The sequence below is a fragment of the Podarcis liolepis genome (assembly GCF_965112155.1).
Source record: "Podarcis liolepis genome assembly, chromosome: Z".
NCBI lineage: Eukaryota > Metazoa > Chordata > Lepidosauria > Squamata > Lacertidae > Podarcis > Podarcis liolepis.
This window is the reverse complement of record NC_139570.1, coordinates 26,888,913-26,910,262: the sequence shown is the minus strand read 5'-3', so window position 1 is coordinate 26,910,262 and position 21,350 is coordinate 26,888,913. Positions and strand designations below refer to the sequence as shown.

General features: G+C 44.5%; 1 long non-coding RNA gene across 1 annotated transcript in view; it reads left to right on the top strand.

Annotated features, from left to right (window-relative positions):
• Positions 1–21,350, top strand: part of LOC310698342 — a 55,830-nt gene that overhangs the window by 29,834 nt on the left and 4,646 nt on the right. The window contains exon 3 of the long non-coding RNA XR_014521414.1: positions 13,992–14,047. This is a non-coding gene — a long non-coding RNA (uncharacterized lncRNA). The remainder of the gene's footprint in view (positions 1–13,991; positions 14,048–21,350) is intronic.

The following is a 21,350-nucleotide window of genomic DNA, read 5'->3' as shown; positions in this document are numbered from 1 at the left end:
TCTGTGTTATCTAACAAAGTCTGTATATTCCATGTTCCAAAGTTCAGTTGTCTTTTACGACCACTGGGTGGTGACCCCACTGGGCACAGTAATCAAGTCAGAGAAAAAGGGAGGCAGACTTTGTTTAGGGCACCTTTTCTAGCCCCTCCCCCTTTTCGGGGTGAGTGGAGTGGATCCTAAAAAGGGCTGCTCAGTCATGGATACAGCTGTCGAGCTTCTCAGCTGCCTCATTTCTTGAGTCAGAACAACTGAATCTGTATTCACTGCCCATGTGCTAGGCGCTTCCAGATTTCATGATCCTGCCCCCGTTACCATTTGCTGATTGCCATGGGACTTTTGGGATTTGGGTTTGGGATGGGTTTTTGGAAGAAGCCTGTGTATGAATTTGTTTTATTTTTGTAGATCAGTGCACACTGGCCAACGCACAGTCTTCACAGTAAGGCTCTGTTCCGATGGCATGAGCAGCCACGACGACCAGTAGATTCTTATCTGCTGCAGCCTTCATCCGCCTTCACAGCCGTTGTAACATATCACTTGTTATCATCCGCCTGTTTTGCCATTGAGGACTTCTTGGATCATTCTTTGTCTAGCTCTTTCCCTTTGACCTTACCGCCTTGGGTGACCCTTCTGGGAGTACGAGATTCCCAACGGCTTCGCTCACAAGGTGATGATCCAGCGAGCAAGAATAACAAATACAGGAAATGTAAGGTAAAGGTAAAGGACCCCTGGACGGATAAGTCCAGTCAAAAATGACTATGGGCTGGGGCACTCCTCTCGCTTTCAGGCCATGGGAGCCAGTGTTTGTCTGCAGACAGCTTTCAGAGTCATGTGGCTAGCATGTGGCCAGCATGACTAAACCTCTTCTGGTGCAACGGAACACTGTGACAGAAACCAGAGTAAACGGAAACGCTATTTACCTTCCTGCCGCAATGGTAACTCTATATCTGCTTGCACTGGTATGCTTTTGAACTGCTATTTTGGCAAGAACTGGGACAGAGCAATGGGAGCTCACCCTGTCGTGTGGGTTCAAACTGCCAACCTTCTGATCAGCAAGCCCAAGAGGCTCAGTGGTTAAGACCACAGTGCCATCCGCATCCCTACACAGGATATGTAAAGAGTACCAGCAAGTTCCCTGGGTAATATAAGGCTGTAAAAGCAGTAATTGTGATATATTTATTGTGAGTGTGAAGAACTTTTGGTATGAAAGTGTTAAAAAGATGAGATACTGTGATACATTTTAAAATACAAGGCATTGCACAGATAGATAATGTTCATTCATGCAAGCATGATTCATAAGGGGATTCATCAAAGGCATGGCATATTTGAGGAAGGCTGCCAGAGTTCTGAGATGGAGATTTGAAAATGAGGGAACCACATTATTTAACCTAAATTTAATCCCCTCCCCCAATTGCAGTAGCAAATTCCCTTAAACATGCAAAACAAGCATGCAGAGGAATGGAAGCTTTATTCAGAAGGTAGAACTTATTAGTAATTTAATGAGAAGTCAGACTCCAGCTGACACATTCCTTTGGGCTTTAAGATTGAGGTCAAGCATTCTGGTGATGTGCAGAGCTGAACTACAAAGACTTTAGCTTATTCACAGATGCTTGATGATGGTCAGAGAGACAGGTACAGAAGTGAGAAGGTGGTGGTAAAGCAGACTGATAAAAACGGCCAACATGCTTTGAAGAGCAAAGGCAGAATTTGGGCCTATGAAGACCATTTTGGGGAGTGGCTGGGGAAAAAACAACAATGTTGCCTTTGCAAGTCTTTTTTTATTTAGTATATGCATAATAAGAGGTCTCATTTGTGCATGTTTTGCCTTCCAGAAACCATCAGCGTTCAGTAAAGTCTCACTGACTTTGCAAACAGTGAAAGGCAGTCATCTTTCTTCCTTCAGCCCCGCACCCCAAGTACTTGCAACAATAGAACTTTGTACTTTGGAGCTACTCCTGGATCCATCTTTGTGTCTGGGTTAATTTTAACATGCTAAATCCATTATCTGGCACCTATGAATTAGAAGGGGTAGTTTAGGAACTAGAAGGGGGTGTCCAGGCACCCCACAAACTCATAACGCTATTATTATAATAAGCACCCTTTCTGATCACTGACATTAGGCACACTGATAAAATGGTAGTGATCGGAATTTTTTTCATAAAAAACTTAGCATTATTGCAGTCCTGTATTGCATAGTGTTGTAGTGCTATAGCACCAGCAGCAGTAGCATCATCATCAATAACAACAACAAGTATTATGGTGCTATGGCACTATGCCTCTTTTTCATTAAAAGATATCCCCTTCTAAGTTCCTTCCAAAGTACCCTCTTCCCCAGGCATAGTAAAAGACCATACATTTGATAAGTTAAAAATGGTTTACTTATGAACTCCTCAAAGGTCAGATTCATGTGTTTTTCCAAACAGCAGTTGGAAAACACAGGTAGTCCAAAGTGCTGAACGTTCCTAAATAATTTGGTACAGAAGCACAAGAATGGACTTGACTTCCTTCCTCCAAGGGGGAGGGTGTGTGACCTAGCTAAGCCTGGCAGGGTAGCTTACTCTATGGCATTGACCTTGTCTTGGGTTCATTAGCCTTAAGCATTTTGATTATACAAGGCTGGTTATCTCATACCCTTAAGGTCACCTAGTCCAACCCCCTGCAGTGCAGGAATCTCAACTAAAGCATCCAGGACAGATGGCCATCCAACCTCTGCTTAAAAACCTCCAATGAAGGAGAGTCTACCACCTTCCAAGTGAGTCTATTCTACCATCAAACAGCTCTTTACTACCAGAAAGCTGTTGCTGCTGTTTTAATAACAGCCCAGACACTGTTCAGCCTGGACCCTGAGGTCCAGCTCCAAGGGCCTTCTGGCAGTTCCCTTACTGCAAGAAGTGAGGTTGCGGGGAACCAGGCAGAGGGCCTTCTCAGTAGTGGCGCCCGCGCTGTGGAATGCCCTCCCATCAGATGTCAAAGAAATAAACAACTATATGACTTTTAGAAGACATCTGAAGGCACTCCTTTATCGTGAAAATTTTAATGTCTAATGTTTTACCATTTTTATGTGCTATATGCTGCCCAGAGTGGCTGGGGAAACCCAGCCAGATGGGCAGGGTATAAATAATAAAATTATTATTATTATTATTATTACAAGGTTACAGGTTCTCCAAACTCGGACTGCTGTCCTGTGCATACCCACTTTCCTGGGAGTATGTTTCTGAATGGAGGTGGTATGCTTGTGGATGTCACCATTACATGGACATACAGTGGTACCTCTGGTTACGAATGCTTCAGGTTACAAGCTCTGCTAACCTGGAAGTAGCTGCTCCTGGTTGCAAACTTTGCCCCAGGATGCGAACGGAAATCCATTACCGAAAGCGCGCCTCAGGATAAGAACAGTTTCAGCTTAAGAACGGACCTCTGGAACGAATTAAGTTCGTAACCAGAGGTACCACTGTATATCTGGCCATTCTGATAGATGGTCCTTTAGCCTGATCCTGCAGGCTCCTCTCATGTTATGTTCTTACTGTACTCTGTGGATTATTTTTGATCAAACATGCATGCTTTTGCACTCTGTCAGTCCATTCACTTCCAGCTTTGTGATGCCTTTTCTGGTGAACTAAGTCTGGAAGAATAGCCTGACTGACAGAATCACTCATGCAAAGATTATTTGAGTTTGACATGTCCCCCTTACAAGAGACACAGATAAATTGTACTGAATTAACAGTGAACTTTCTGGTGGTTCCAGTGAATGTTTCTGATGTATCTCCAGATTTCAACTCAATATAGCTAGAATGATCTTCAGCAAGTGGAATGAGCTGAGTCTGAAGGTGGGGTAAAGGAGGAATTTGTTCAGCCCGCTTTTCACAACTGACTGACTCAACTGAATGGTTGCAAACATATGATTGCAGTTTAGAACCAAAACTTGATTGTTCATTACAACACAACTCCAGATTGTATTATGTACTTTTTTGGATTTTGCAATGTAGTTTTGGTCCATGAAATGTACACACAAAGTGGGGCACATGGCCATCCATCATTGATGCTTTAGTTAAGATTCTTGAATTGCAGGGAGTTGGACTAGATGTTCCTTGGGGTCCCTTCCAACTCTACGGTATAAGGAAACAGGTCTCTAAAGTAATCTGGTCCATGCTTCCCACTGGATAGGTTATCCTGTGTTCTTCCAGTCATGACTGGCAACCACCATCTTTTCTTCCCTTGGCTTCTTTAATATCATGTTGTACTTGTATGTCTATGAATGGTTGCTCCTTTAGTACCTATGTGTTATGTTTACACGTGTGTGTGTGTGTGTGTGTGTGTGTGTGTGTCAGAGAGACAGAGAGAAACCAGGCCCTGAGCTGTAGAGACCATTATATAAGTACCAGCAGCTTGAACTTGGACCAATAGTGGATTGGCAGCCAGTGCAATCCCACAAGTAGCATGTTATATGCTTATATGCTGATGGGTAGTTTGCTCTCACAAACAACCTAGCCGTTGCATTTTGTACCAGCTGCAGCCTCCACAACAACCCCAAGAGCAGCCCCACGTAGAACAAATTGCAGTAATCCAACCATGAGGTTACCAATGCATGGACAATGTATGGAGCATATGGAGGCTGACTGATTTATCCCTAGTCTGGGGTCTGGACATGTGTACTATCAAAATCTGCTGGGGGTGTGAGGGACTTGTATTGACAAACACCTCTCTCTCTCTCTCTCTCTCTCTCTCTCTCTCTCTCTCTCTGGAATTGACCCTAACCTAAATGAGACAAAGACTCTCAATTATACCATGTTTTTGTTTGCTGTAATTACACAGTCAAAGATTCTTTGTGCCCTTCTTACATGAAAACACACACACACACACAAACAGAAACAAATGCAGGAAGAGCAGCAACAGAATGATGCCAGCAGCATCCTCATTCACTTCCCCCCAGTCCCTGTTCAACATTATGAATGCAAGCCTGCATAGCACATCATTTTCCTAATCATGTAGTACTATTGAAATGCTTTGCTAAAATTATAAGCATTAACCAGCATGCAAAATCATACAATAGTGTTGCTGTCACTGGCAATTTTACAACCCTTCAAAAGAAATCAGCTTGGGGTGTGCGGTTATTTATTTATTTATTTATTCATTCAATCTCCCTCCTTCCTATTGTGGCAATTGCCCCCTCTTTTATGAGGTCAGATGATTTAGTCGCAATGTCAAAGCTCAAGAGGGGCAAAGTAGTGGAATCAGGCAGTGAATGTGGAACACTGACATCATGCAGAGGGCAAAAGTAAGATTAGTGCCAGGATTAATGATAGTAAAGATGCCCTGATCTACAGATGCAGAGAATCTCGGAGGCAGTACCATTGACCCAGACAGTGGCAGGTCCCATTTCACTGGCTCAGGCCACCCTCTCCCACTGCCTCCCTCACAGAATCCTAACTTACCTGGGTTGTTTGGCAGTGGTTTCTGGGTTCTCACAAGGTCTATGATATCTTGCTGGAACCTGGAATATGCCACTTGTCCTCTTATATTCTGCCACCTGCGGCAGTTGCCTCAGTCCGGCTCTGGACCCAGAGTCCTGACCAATGGAAGAAAGGGTGGATTCCAGGACCAAGGATGGGGCAGAAATGTAAAGTGATGCATGTTAGGCTACAAACCTTAGAGTCATAAAGGATAGTTCAATGAAGGTGTCGGCTCAGTGCCCAGCCATTGTGAAAAAAGCAAATTCCATTCTAGGGATCATTAGGAAAGGAACTGGAAATAAAACTACTGATTTCAAATTGCTGTTAAGATGCAACCACGTTTGGAATACTGTGTGCAGTTCTGGTTGCCTCATCCAAAAACGTAAATTGTAGATGTAATGGTTTGGAAAAGCACAACCAAAATGATCAAGAGGGTGAAACGATTCCCTTGTGAAGAAAGGTTGGTGGGTTTGGGACATTTTAGTTGAGAGAAAATGTGAGTAAGAGGTGCCATGATAGAAGTGTATGTAACTATGCATGGCATGGAGAAAGTGGGTAGGGAAAAGTTTTTCTCCCTCTCTCATAACACTAGAACTCATGGACATCCAATGAAGCTGAATGTTGAAAACTTCTGGGAACTGTAGTTTCCATTTGGGAATTATAGCTCAGTCAGAGGTAAAGTACGGTAAACTAAATGTACTTTGAATGAGTGGTTATGAGCTACCAAAGGCAGTTAACAAATATTTGTGTGATATTCAGAAAATACACAGAGGGTATTAATTTGACTTCAAATTATTTAGAGGAGAATTTGGAGAAATAATTTCTCTCAGCTTTTCCCCTTCAGATCACAACTGCCTACTACTACATCCTACTGTGAATAAGGGGCCATAGTCTTTAGTAGTTTTAAGGTAACCCGGGACATGGGTGGCGCCGTGGTCTAAACCACTGAACCTCTTGGGCTTGCCAGTTGGAAAGTCAGCAGTTCAAATCCACGGGACGGTAGTGAGCTCCTATTGCTCTGTCCCAGTTCTTGCCATCCTAGCAGTTCAAAAGCAGATGTCAAAGCGATAAACAACTACCTGACATTCAGAAGACATCTGAAGGCTCAGGGAAGTTTTTAATATGTGCCATTTTAGTGTATTTTTCATCTTTGTTGGAAGCCGCCCAGAGTGGCTGGGGAAACCCAGCCACATGGGCGGGGTACAAATAAATTATTATTATTATTATTATTATTGTTGTTGTTGTTATTATTATTATTATTATTATTATTATTATTATTATACCAGTGCAAGTAGATAAATAGGTACCACTGTGGCAGTGGTGCACTCTGACTTCCGTCTCGGTGCCGCATTGTGCCAGAAGCAGTTTAAGCATGCTGGCCACATGACGCAGAAAGCTGTCTGTGGACAAATGCCTGCTCCCTTGGCCTGAAAGCGAGAGGAGTACCGCACTCTATAGTCACCTTTGACTGGACTTAACCATCCAACCTTTTTACTTTAGTAGGTTTCTACCTCAAACAGTATATGGGAAAAAATCTGCAAAAGAAAACCAGGAATATTTCAGTTCTGTAATCAGTGTAATAATAGTCCCCCCCTTTTTTAAAAAAAAACAACCCTGCACATTAGGCTAATGTTTTCCCCAAGTGATCCAACTGTGTATGAGCAATGCTTTCTCTGACCGTAGACTGGTGTGTCTAATGCTGAAGCCACAGCTGGTAAGTCCTGGGTGCCGTTTTGCCTGCAGCATTTGAATTTGTAAGCCAGGGTAGTGACATGAGTGACACGTGAGTAGGAGGGAATATGACAGACAGGATCAAAAGTAATTGCTGAGTGTGATGCACTTACAGATTTTCCTCTTGTTAAGCCTGCTTCTCTACCCAGTGCTTCCTCTCCATCTGTTACTTTATCAGCTTTTGGGGAGAGAATAGACACCAGTCCTTGAAATCTTATAGCAAAATGTCCTCCATGAGGAACTTCCGTATTAGGAAAGGCACTGTAGCAGCTTCTGGGACTCCTTAGTTTAAAGAAAAGGCAATAAAAGAGGCAGCATGATAAATGTTTTACGATACGATACAATATGATATCTTTATTGTCATTGTCCCATACAGAACAATAAAATTGAAAAATCTACATAAGACATTCAAAAACCCCTAAAAACTCTGAAACCCCATTTTAAAATATAATATACCATAGAGACTCCTTATACTGCATTTAAAACCAGAATTGCATTTGGATAGAAACTGTTTCTCAGGCGGCTAGTCCTGGTCTTTATAACCCTGTACCTTCTTCCAGAAGGCAGAAGCTGAAAGAGATCATTTCCAGGGTGCGTACTATCCTGCTCTATCTCTGCAGCTTTCTTATGGCACCTGACAGCATAGATTTGATCTAAGGTGGGAAGAGTGCACCCAGTTATTCCCTCTGCAGCCTTTACAACCCTGGACAGCATTGTTTTTTCCCTGGCCATGCAGCTCCCAAACCACACACACAGACCATAAGTTAATACACTCTCCACAGTACAATGGTAAAATGCCATCAACAGGTCTTTTTCCGGAGGATTCTCAGAAAATATAACATCTGCTGTGCTCTCTTCATCAGGTCTTTGCTGTTTTCTCCCCAGGTTAGGTCATCTCTCAACTCCATTCCCAGAAATCGAAACACCGAAACCTGTTCCACGCACTTCCCCTCAATAATAAGTGGCTGAATATTCAATTTACATTTCCTAAAGTCCACCATAATCTCTCTTGTTTTCTTTAAGTTAAGGAGTAAGTTGTTTTTCCTGCACTACTCCCCCAACTGCTCAACTTCCTTCCTATAGGCCACCTCCCCCTCTCCAGCCGTGATTTAACCAACCACCGTTGTATCATCTGCAAACTTAATGATCTTATTACTGGGGTATTTGGGGGCACAGTCAGCTGTATAGAGCATATATGAAAGCGGGCTCAACACGCACCCCTGCAGCATCCCCGTATTTGTGATGAGATCCGCAGAGACGTGGGAACCCAACCTGACCCTTTGGGAATGGTTTGATAGAAAATCTAATATCCACCTGCACAAACACGGTGGAAGATCCAGGTCTAATAATTTGGGCACCAATCTATGCAGAATAATAGTATTAAATGCAGAACTAAAGTCTACAAATAACAGTCTCTCATAGTTCCCTTGATTCTCCAAATGAGTCAGGACAGTGTGTAAAGCCATTGCCACAGCATCCTCCATGGATCTCTTTGCCTTGTACACAAACTGGTAAGGGTCAAGTCCCACTGGCAGACTAGATAAGATGCGGTTCCTCACTAGTTTTTCGAAACATTTCATTATAATGGGTGTCAACGCCACAGGGCGAAAATCATTCAGACTGTCTATCTTTGATGTTTTTGGCAGGGGTATAATGGTAGCAGATTTCAGACAGGGTGGAACAGTGGCTTGGGCCAGAGACTGGTTAAAAATCTTTGTAAAGATTCCTACCAGTTGGTCCAAACAATCTCTTAGCACCCTGCCAGCCACCCCATCCGGGCCCATAGCCTTCCTCGTGTTTACCTCCTTTTAAATTCACCTCACTTCTCCCTCTTCCACCCTGGCAGCATTTCCTGTAGGTAGTGACGCCAATAGCAATGGCATCCCTGTTGGAGTCACTGTTGGTGTCACCTCAAATCGGGCAAAGAAGGTATTCAACTCTTCCATCAAGGAAGCAGTACTCTCTACCACTGATGAATTTCTCGATTTATAACCAGTCAGATGTTGGACTCCCTGCCACATTTGTCTAGTATCGTGATTTCTCAGATGGTCTTCAATTTTTCCTCTGTACTCCGCTTTTGCTTTCCTGATACCTCTCTTCAAGCTCACTCTTTCTATGCCATACAATACCCGGTCCCCAGTTTTAAAAGCAGAGTTTCTGGCCTTCAATAATCTCCTAACCTCTCCCGTCATCCAGGGCTTTCTATTCGGATACAACTTAACATACTTTTCCCTGGTGACATTTGCTGTGCAGAATCTAATATAATCCAGGACTGTTGATGTATAAGTTTCCAGATCTTGATGGTCGAAGATATTCCAGTCGGTCTCCTGGAAACAGTCCTGCAGCTGCTGAGAGGCTCCCTCAGGCCACACCGTAACCATCTTTGTTTGTATCTGGCCTTGTTTCCTGAGGGGTGTGTATACTGGTGTCAGAAGCAGGGAGACATGATCTGAACCACCGAGGTGCGCCAAGGTCTTGACCTATAATAATAATAATAATAATATTAATAATAATAATAATTTATTATTTATACCCCGCCCATCTGGCTGGGTTTCCCCAGCCACTCTGGGCGGCTTCCAAAAGAATATTAAAATACTATGATACATCAAACATTAAAAGCTTCCCCAAACAGGGCTGCCTTCAGATGTCTTCTAAAAGTCTGGTAGTTGTTGTTCTCTTTGACATCTGGTGGGAGGGCGTTCCACAGGGAGGGCGCCACTACCGAGAAGGCCCTCTGCCTGGTTCCCTGTAACTTGGCTTCTCGCAGTGAGGGAACCGCCAGAAGGCCCTCGGTGCTGGACCTCAGTGTCCGGGTAGAACGATGGAGGTGGAGATGCTCCTTCAGGTATACTGGACCGAGGCCGTTTAGGGCTTTAAAGGTCACCACCAACACTTTGAATTGTGCTCGGAAACGTACTGGGAGCCAATGTAGGTCTTTCAAGACCGGTGTTATATGGTCTCGGCGGCCGTTCCCAGTCACCAGTCTGGCTGCTGCATTCTGGATTAGTTGTAGTTTCCGGGTCACCTTCAAAGGTAGCCCCACGTAGAGCGCATTGCAGTAGTCCAAGTGGGAGATAACCAGAGCATGCACCACTCTGGCAAGGCAGTCCGCGGGCAGATAGGGTCTCAGCCTACATACCAGATGGAGCTGGTACACAGCTGCCGTGGACACGGATTTAACCTGTGCCTCCATGGACAGCTGTGAGTCCAAAATGACTCCCAGGCTGCGCACCTGGTCCTTCAGGGGCACGGTTACCCCATTCAGGACCAGGGAATCCCCCACACCTGCCCGCCTCCTGTCCCCCAGAAACAGTACTTCTGTCTTGTCAGGATTCAATCTCAATCTGTTTGCCGCCATCCAACCTCCAACCGCCTCCAGACACTCACACAGGACTGTCACCGCCTTCACTGGTTCTGATTTGAAAGAAAGGTAGAGCTGGGTATCATCTGCATACTGATGAACACCCAGCCCAAACCCCCTGATGATCTCTTCCAGCGGCTGCATGTAGATGTTGAAAAGCATGGGGGAGAGGACAGAACCCTGAGGCACCCCACAAGTGAGAGCCCAGGGGTCTGAACACTCATCCCCCACCACCACTTTCTGAACACGGCCCAGGAGGAAGGAGCAGAACCACTGTATGACAGTGCCCCCAGCTCCCAGCCCCTCAAGACGGTCCAGAAGGATGTTATGGTCGATGGTATCAAACGCCGCTAAGAGATCCAGCAGAACTAGGAAACAGCTCTCACCTTTGTCCCTAGCCCGCCGGAGATTATCAACCAGTGCGACCAAGGCAGTTTCAGTCCCGTGATGAGGCCTGAATCCCGATTGGAAGGGATCCAAATGGTCCGCTTCTTCCAGGCGTGCCTGGAGTTGTTCAGCAACCACTCGCTCAATCACCTTGCCCAAGAATGGAAGATTTGAGACTGGGCGATTGTTGGCCATCGTGGCCGCATCTAAAGATGGTTTTTTAAGAAGCGGTTTAATAACCGCCTCTTTCAGCGGGTCTGGGAAGGCTCCCTCACGGAGGGAATCATTCACCACCCCACTAAGCCCATCGCCCAGTCCTTCCCGGCTAGCTTTTATAAGCCAGGATGGGCAAGGATCCAGGAGACAGGTGGTTGGTTTCACTCGTCCAAGCAGCCTGTCCACATCCTCGGAGGTAACAGATTGGAATTGATCCCATGCAATTTGACTAGACAGGACTCTAGCACTCTCCCGCCCCGGCCCTGCTCCCACGGTGGCGTCTACCTCTTCCCGAATCTGAGCGACTTTATCTGCAAAAAACTTTGCAAAATCATTGCAGGAGATCATGTGGCCCGTACTGGGCCCCGATGTAGCAGGTGGTTCCGCTAAATTGCGGACCACCTGAAAAAGTCTCCTGCTGCTGTTTTCTGCAGATGCAATAGAGGCGGCGAAGAAAGCCTTCTTCGCCGTCGCTACCGCCACTTGGTAGGCTCGACACTGAGCTCTAACCTGTGTCTGGTCAGCTTCAGAATGGGTCATCCGCTACCGGCGCTCTAGCCGTCTCAACGATTGTTTCATTGCCCTCAGATCCGTGGAAAACCACGGGGCTGTCCGGGCTCCATGCAATTGGAGAGGGCGCTTCGGAGCCAAACAGTCAATAGCCCTGGTTAACTCCACATTCCAGTGGGCCACCAGGGAATCAGCTGAAAGGCCATCAACATGGGATAAAGCATCCCCTACCGCTCTCTGGAAACCATTTGGATCCATTAAGTGGCGGGGGCGGACCATCCGAATTGGTCCCACCTCCCTGCAGAGGGGAAGGGTCGCGGAGAAGTCAAGTTGCACCAGGAAGTGGTCTGACCGTCTAATGTTCTTATACACCTTGTCAAGAGTATTTTCTCTCCTTGTTGCACACTCAATGTGCTGATCGAATTTTGGGACTACTGTCCTCACGTCTGTGTGATTGAAGTCCCCCACAATAATGTGCACTGCCTCCGGGTATCTGCTCAATTTAGCATTGATGTTTTCATGCATACTACTCATGGCCCTGCATGCATTTGCAGTTGGTGCTATGTACACCACTGTTAACACCACTGTTGTAATTTTTTAAAATTATGCACAGCATAGAGAAAGTGGCAAGAGAAAAAGTTTTTTTCTCTGTCTCATAACACTAGAAATCATGCACACTCAATGAAGCTGAATGTTGGAAGATTCAGGACAGATAAATGAAAGTGCTTATTCACACAGTGCATCGTTAAACTGTGGAACTCACTCCAGCAGGAGGCAGTGATGGCCACTGGCTTTAAGAGGATTGGACAAATAAGGCTATGCTGTGCTTTCACAATTGGAGGCAGTAATGCTTCTGAATACTAGTTCCTAGAAATTGCAGGAAAGAAGAGTGCTTTTGTGCTTGTCCTGCTTGTGGATTTCCTATAAGCATGTAAGTGGCCACTGTGAGAATAGGATGCTGGACTAGATGGGCCACTGGCCTGATTCAGCAGGCTGTTATATTCTTATGAGGATTTGTGAAAGGAGATTCCACATGCATTAAAACAGGGGTGAGGACGCACTGTGGGCCAGATTTAGCCTGCTAGGCTTCCCCATGTGGCCCATGTGGCTGTTTCCCTCAGACATGACCACCTGCAACACTTGATATCATACATGATGTGAGGTGTGTAATAGGTAGAGACATGGTTGGATTTGCTATGTAGGAGAAAAGTAGGATTGAATTGAGGAGCAAGGAATTTCAAACATGGGGGGGGGGGAGAGGCTGTTTTAATGGTTTGCGACAATAAAGTTTTAAATGAACAAGGGAGTTCAGTGCTAAGAATTTTTTTCCCCTGATCAAAGCGCTGCTTAGAAATTGAAAGTAACTTCCATTTGATCCTGTGGCAATTATATTTTAGTTAGGAAAAATAAATTAGCTTAATGTTATCTTTCCTGTTTTACACTTGTTAAACTTAATAAATGTTAGTTTATTTAGTAACTATTTTAAATTGCTATTAGTAATTCATACCCTTTTGTTTGTTCCCTTTTCCCTCCAATGAAAACTACTCAAGACACTCTTTTAAAGTTTAAATAACAATAACTTTTGCTCTCAGTGTCCTTGCACTTGTTAGATAAAATATATATGTAGAAGGCAGGCAGGTATCACTTATGTTACTAATGTATTACATAGATTCATTACTAAGACTCAAACTCTTACAGATTCTTATTCTGAGGCAAACAGCAGCAGAACAGAACAGACCTATTGCTCAGCTGCTCTAACAACACAAAAAGACTGTTATAAACTGATTTAATGTCAGGAGCTGGAGTCAAGCGTTGGTCAGCAATCAAAGAAAAACATGGTGTCAGTGAAGTTAACTCTTTATTTAGTACACCAAAACAGAACAGGCCTAGTGATTCCAGCAACTCTTTCCAGGAGGTCTTGCTCCAACAATGCAGTTGTGAGATCTTTCCGCCACTTCCTAAGCCTCTTCCTCTACAGGCTCTTTCCCAAGCAGTCACAAACTGCACCTGTGCACAACCCCTCTCTGCTCCGCCCTCTTCATTTCTCTGTGTGTTCTAAGAGAACAGAGGGGAGGAGAGCTGGTTGCAGAAGAATGAGGAGACTCCTGGCTTCTTCAGCAGCCTTCTTCTGGTCAGCCCCCAAAGGAACCATAGTAAGATTGGAGCTGATTTATAGGTTCTGGACTGCTCTCTGCCCCAGACTCTTCCTGCTTACCAAACCCTGTTGCCTCTTCAGCTTCTGACACCCCCTCCTCCCAGCCTGCTCCCTCTTCTCCCTCTGACCATTCATTGTCATCCCACCAACCAATCCCCTGACTCTGAGCCTTCTTCCCTTGCAGGTTACCCAGCTGGTGCCCCCACCACTCCTTTGCATCCAGCCAGCCCAGGACACAAGGTATATGACCTCACAAGATTCTTTCTTAGAATGTTGCAGCCCTTGTGTGTATTAATCCTTTCCTTAGCATTTTGGATGTTTGTATCATTCATATATATATATATATATATATATATGCAGGTTTTATCTACGAAATCTACGAAATCTACGAAATCTACGAAAGCATATATATATATATATATATATATATGCAGGTTTTGGTGTCCTCGGGTGTCTTCCCGTGTAAAAGTTGGGGTGTCTAGGCGACGTTTCGACGAGGTCTCACTCGTCATCTTCAGGCTGGTGCTTTCGGCTTCTTGTTACTGGAACAGAGCGGGATCTCAGTGTTTGAGTTCCTATAAATACTGTAGAGGGGTGTGGTGTATTGCCTCGAAAGTTCTGGGCAGAGGGGAAGTTCCCAGGCTAGTGTTCTTTTCTTCTTTTGTTCCTTAATTACTTGAGGGATATCTTGAGTGATTTCTTGAGTGATATTCTGAGTACCACTTAGGTGGGTCATTAGGTGTGGATTAGTTGCTAAAGCCTTCGTGTCTTGACCTCTTGAATTTGTGAAGAGTTTTTCTGGGAAGATGGCTGTACTGCACTTAGTTGTGCTTTGGCTTGGCTTCGTGTATAGGGGCGAGCTGTGGTTTTGTGCCCTGTGCCAGCCAGATCTGTGTAGGGATTGCAGGGGGGTGCAGCATCCGGAGGTGCCACTATGGTTTGGTTACTGGATGGTGTCTGTAATTTATCTGTGGAGAGGGTCTGGGTTTGGGTCTGGTGTGGTTGATTGGTGGTGGCGTTCTGTGTGCCTCTGGATCTGGTGTCGGTTTTTGTGGGGAGGGCTAATTTCCAGATGTCTGGCAGGCGGGACGTGTCGTCACGCTTGTTCATGTTGTGAGGGTGTTTCTCTATCTCGATGGCTTCCATGATTATTCTCTTGTGGTGATGTTCCATGTTAAAGAGCAATTTGGAATCTGCAAAATTAATTTCGTGTCCTGTTTCTTTCATGTGTTGGAAAAGAGAGGAAGATTTTTCTTCTTTTTTGACGGCATTCTTGTGTTCTGCGATACGTGCATTTATTCGTCTGTTTGTTTGTCCAATGTACGTGGCTGGGCAGACTTTGCAGGGTATTTCATAGACCCCTTGGTTTTCCAACTGGATTTTATCTTTGGGGTTTCTGAGGATATTGGCTATTTTTTGGTTGGTGCAAAAGGCTGTTTTGATATTGTGTTTATGGAGGATTTTGCTAATTTTATCTGTAGTGCCCTTGATATAAGGAAGGAGGGCCATGCCATTGTTTTCTTCCGTGTCTTGGTTTTTGGGGGGTGTTTCTTTTTGGATTAGCTTCTTAACCCTGTTTTGCTGGTATCCATTGGCGATTAACACATTTGAGAGATTCTGTAACTCAGTTGTCAAGTGGTCTTTGTCAGCCAGGCGTTTGGTTCTGGAGATGAGGGTCTTGGCTACGGAGTTTATTTGTGCAGGGTGGTGGTGTGATTGAGCATGTAAGTAGCGGTTGGTGTGTGTTTTTTTCCGGTAGATAGTGTGTCCTAGGGAGCCATCAGGTTTTTTGTAGATTAGGACGTCAAGGAAGGGAAGCTGGTTGTTGGCTTCTATTTCCATAGTGAATTGTATTTTGGGGTGTAGGCTGTTGAGATGTGTGAGGAAGCTATCTAGTTTTTCTTTCCCGTGTGGCCAAATTACAAAGGTGTCGTCAACATATCTGAGCCAAAGTTTGGGTTTGTGTTCTGACTTGTCTAAAGCATTGGTTTCAAAGTGTTCCATGTACAGATTTGCGATGACCGGTGAGAGGGGTGATCCCATAGGTGCTCCTTCTATCTGTTTGTATCTTTGTCCATTGTGGATGAAGTACGTGTTGGTTAGGCAGTGGTTGGTCAGGTCCAGGATGTATTCGGGGGGATTGTATTTGTTTTGAATGGCTGTCAAGGCTTCATTAATGGGCACTTGTGTGAAGAGAGATACAACATCGAAGCTCACAAGTAGGTCATCGGGATGTAGGTTTTGCTTCTTTATTGTTTCTATGAACTGGAAGGAGTTTGTAACGTGTGAAGAGATGGATTCTGCATAGGGCTGAAGTTGCTTAGCGAGAAATTTAGCGAGATTTTGTAGAGGTGAGCCTATGGAGCTGACTATTGGTCTGAGTGGTGTTCCTTCTTTGTGTATCTTGGGGAGGCCGTAGAGTTTGGGGCATCTGGATGATTTTTCTCTGGGGATGATTCTTAGCTGGATTTCTTCACTGATAGGAGAGGCTTTTATTTTGGATTTGGTGGTTTTTTCCAGATAGGTGGTGGGATCTGTTTTTATAGGTTGGTAGGTAGGGTCTTGGAGTAGATTTGATAGTTTTGCTTGGTAGTCCGATGTGTTCATCACAACAGTGGCATTACCTTTGTCTGCTGGGAGAATGATTATGTTGTTGTCTTTCCTCAGGTTGGTGAGTGCTTTCTGTTCTTCTTTGTGTAAATTGCTTCTGGGTGGTTTGCTGGAGCAGAGGATGTTGGTGACTTCAAGTCTGATTTTATTGGCTTCAGATCTGGCTGGCACAGGGCACAAAACCACAGCTCGCCCCTATACACGAAGCCAAGCCAAAGCACAACTAAGTGCAGTACAGCCATCTTCCCAGAAAAACTCTTCACAAATTCAAGAGGTCAAGACACGAAGGCTTTAGCAACTAATCCACACCTAATGACCCACCTAAGTGGTACTCAGAATATCACTCAAGAAATCACTCAAGATATCCCTCAAGTAATTAAGGAACAAAAGAAGAAAAGAACACTAGCCTGGGAACTTCCCCTCTGCCCAGAACTTTCGAGGCAATACACCACACCCCTCTACAGTATTTATAGGAACTCAAACACTGAGATCCCGCTCTGTTCCAGTAACAAGAAGCCGAAAGCACCAGCCTGAAGATGACGAGTGAGACCTCGTCGAAACGTCGCCTAGACACCCCAACTTTTACACGGGAAGACACCCGAGGACACCAAAACCTGCATTCCTGTACCCGTGAAAATCTACGAAAACATATATATATATATATATATATGCTTTTTATTAGTTTTCTTACTTAACAAAAAGTTAACAAAAATAATAACAAAAGGAAAAGCCTACATCCATCCACATTTCACAGATACTTCCCCTGTGAGGAAGGACTTTGTTTATTTGAAATGGGCTATGCCTATTGGTTCTCATGTTACAATAAGAGATAAGGCTATGAAGATCTCATGGCAGAGACGGGAGATGTAATAAGGGAGATGTAATAAGACTGGATTGTTAATAAGATCAAAAATATTCAGTATGGCAAGTATACCTTTGGATATTCCACTGACTGCTGGTGGTCTTTAGCAAATGTTTGCTGAGCAAATAAAATTGATTAGATCAAAGATTGATGAAATGGGGGGTGAAAGTAAACTAGGGACAAATGAAATGAACAGCTGAATCAAAGATGATACAGAGACTTTGGAGAAGAATATGGATAAAGGACTGGCAGAGGTTGAAATGGTAGAGTTGGAGGAAACAAATGGTGAAATGGAAAAGTCCTTCACAGAGGTGTTTGGAAGAATAAAAAAGCCAAATGGAAGAGTTGTGATTCTGGAGGAATGGCTCTGTGTACAACTAGGACTAAACTCAGAGGAAAAAGCTATCAGATCTCTGGCGCTCCTTTGGAAAAAGAATGGAAGAAATGGAAATATATGATTTTAGTCATATATGGAAAACAATGGCAAACACAACAGGTGCTGAGAACTGAAGAAACAAAAATGGATGTGAATTCAACCCTGCTTACTGTATATCTGCCCACACCCATGTAGGTTAACTTTGACAGGTGGGTGAGACAATCCACCTGTCAGTTAACTGACATTATAACAGCAGTTGATTTACAATTGGGTGGTCCTGCCCACCTGTCAAAGTTGGCTTACAGTAGAGTGTGAGATAGATCTGCCCTGCCCTGTAGAAACTTGCCCTGGAACCTGATGGATAATAAATATAATAAAAACAGTACACTGAAGGTTCCTGTCTGATGTCCACAGGCGGGGGGTTCCAAAGCAAGTTTCCCCCTTTCATTAATGGACCTTTGGAGGCATGCAGAGTAAATCCCTGCACACTTTACATCCAGGGTGAGCAACCTTTTGGAGCCTGAGAGCTACATTCCCTGTGAGCAAAAGTTCTCAGCCTCCCAAGTTCAAAAATAGTCTTTGGTGAGGTGTGGAGGATCAGATCCTGCAGCCAAACACATTATGAGTGGGATTTGTTGTGGAAGCTGTTGTACCTCTGTGAGAACAGGATGCAGGACTGGATGGGCTTTTGGCCTGATCCAGCAGGTCTCTTCTTATGTTCTTATATAATTATCAATTTCACTAGTGTCACTACCCTGCAGGTCAAAGGCTAAAGGACAAACAAAGCTCCTTTCCCAGACTAGATGCTATGGGGTGAGCAAACAAGGGTTTGCTTGCAACAAGTCTCATTACATTCTTATTACATCTTCCAAAATACAGGCAGCTCCCACGGTCTTCAAGGAAACACTCACTCTAGAGATGACTTTTAAAGAGCCAGAGAGTCCCATCTAAAGATTTGAATTGGCCCTTTAAGAAAAGTGCTTCCCTCTCTAGCAGTTTTGCCCCCTGCTGTGACTTTCATCTTTAATTCATTAAGCACAACTGCACTTAGTGACGAAGAGCATTTACGCCTGATGAGCTGGCAAAGTTCTGATGTGCTTTTATGCAAGGTTCCCGAGAAATAAAAAAAGTTGCTACAGTAGAAATCACATGAAATCCTATTCTTCTTTGTTTGTTGCCGTGTCAGAAGCATACAGTAGGAGATTGCACAATTTGGGATAAGTATTACCCCCTCCCTCCCCCGCCCATCCCTGTTCTCTTTGGACTTGAAGCAAAGAGACCCAGGTTCAAATGCCCACTCACCTGAGAAGCTCATCAGGTGACCTTGGGGCTGTCACCCTCTCTCCACCAAGCTTACCTTGCAAGGTTGTTGTGAAATTGCTCAGCAGAATGATATGAAACCTCCATTCCTGGTGTTAGGAAACACTTATCTACAATCAGGTTGATACCTTGAACATTGTGATTCATAACTTGCCTTCCAGAAAGGCTAGAGACATACATTTTTTTTAAAAAAATGAAAGCTCAGACTTGGGGCCCCTTGCAGGCATTGGCCCTAGTGCAATTATGCTGATTATACCATTGATAATCTGTCCTTGCTCCCTGCTGAAATCCTGTAACAGTGTAACTTCTTATACCACAAATGGTCTGGTTCATTTTTCTTGTTTTGCTGCAGCCCCTCCGGATAGCAATAATGAGGTAGCACTGGGGAAGCATTGCAAGAACAAACTAAAGTGGAATAAGCTCACTGCTAATACACTATTACTGTGTCAAGAACATATTGCAGAATGCACCTGCAATAAAACACCAGTCTGGAAGGGCCCATTAACAACATCACACTGGCCCCAAGTGTCATGGTGGGCTCTATATTGCTTTATTTCAGGCTCCTTTAAATAAGTTATGGGTTTGCAGAAGTGGGGGCATATTCCGCTAAATTCATGGGTGCCAGATCTTCTCCATAATTCCTGAATTTGGTAAAAGTTAGAATAAATCAAGGTTTGCTTAAACTGCCAAGCACGGAACCCCCTGGATATAATTATGCTAATGAGGCACTCCAGCTCAGCAGAGGCAGCTGGATGGGCCATTAGGATAGGATGAAGTCCAGTGATGGCCCATCAAGGAAACAGTCAGAGGGCAAGACTGCCAGGCAAAGGAGAGTGGGGACCCTCTTTGCTGTGTGCGGATGGGCAGAGGCAAAGGTCTAGTTTAGGGTTTCAACTTAGAATGAGGCAGGCTGGCCAGAGGTCCTTGGAATAGCTTAGCAGAAAGAAGGAGAAGGAGCAGCAGAACTCCATGTGAGCTGGGGATGACTGGCTGGAACTAAGAGACGCAAAGGATGGATTTTTGTGCCCTTAATGAGGAAGCCAGACCCCCATATGATGTGAATGCTCTGTGATCCCTCCATTTGGTGAAAGGTATAAAACCATATATCATAAAGACACCACAGTCTCTGTTGTGCCTCATTGTCCCCAAAGGGTACACAGACTCTGGTAAGCGCGCTTGCAACCCCTGGAGTCCCACACCACTCGGAGATTGGGGTGGTGTGTTACAAAACCCATTCAGTGTGTCACAGGTCCTACTTGAAGGGAGGCAGCAAGTCTGGGTTATTCAGAATTCTAGCATCCAGGAAGAAATACAGAGGAAAGAATTGAAAGCATCCCTGTGACCTTGGACATGGTAAGCCTGTTTTACATTTCATATTGCAGTATCCTTTCGGTGCCACCCTCCTTATATCAGCATCACTGCCACTTACCTGGGGAGTACAGAGGTGAGGCAGGGCACTGGTGAGGTGTAGGCTGTGCAGGACCACTGACAGAGTCTAACTGGTGCTTCTCCCTGGTGCGCCTCTGCAGCCCCCATGTGAGGCCTAAAAATGACCTCATGGTATAATTGAAGATATCCTTAGTATGCCTAATGGTATGAATGGAGATATGTCTGAAGTGTGAGTACAACCAGATGGTATGTGACACTGAAGATAAAAATAAAGATAGAGACTGCTTGATTCTGAAGAAAACAGGAAAGATGGACAAGCTGATGGAATGGACAAGCAGGATGTGCCGGATGAAGTCACAGGACATGTAGAGGACATATTGAGATTTAAAAAAAAAAAACTTCTGAAAGGACATGATGAGTCAAAGGACATGCAGAGGACGTGTTGAGACAAGTAACCATTCTCAGAGGACATACTGAGACAAGTTACCTCTGGGTTAACCCAGAGGAAGAGCTGGACTGTGCTTTATGTGCATGCCTGGCCCAGCGCCTGGCCCAGCAGACAGCAGCCGCTGTTCTCAAAAGACATGTTGGGACAAAGAACTATTCATAACTATCTGTGGAATCAGCCTGACAAAAGCTATCATCTAGTCCAACCCCCTGGAGTACAAGACAATGCAGCCATACGAGGACCGAACCTGAAACTATAAAACAGCTGGTAAAACCCTGGTACAGCGCGTTGCTTACCTGCTGCAGAGGTGGCCATCCACAGACTTTTAAAAAAGATTGATCACCTTTTTTAGTGGGCCCATCCATTTGGTGAGTATGAATGAAAGGAGTGAATGAGTTGTTATTAGTTACTACCACCATAATCAACTACCTCTATAATCAATAAAATGGTTATTTCTAAGAAGATTTGGGTCGTTTTGTTTCTACTTGAAAACACTCTGATCTAAAAGAATCTGCTGCCATTAGACTTATGACAGAAC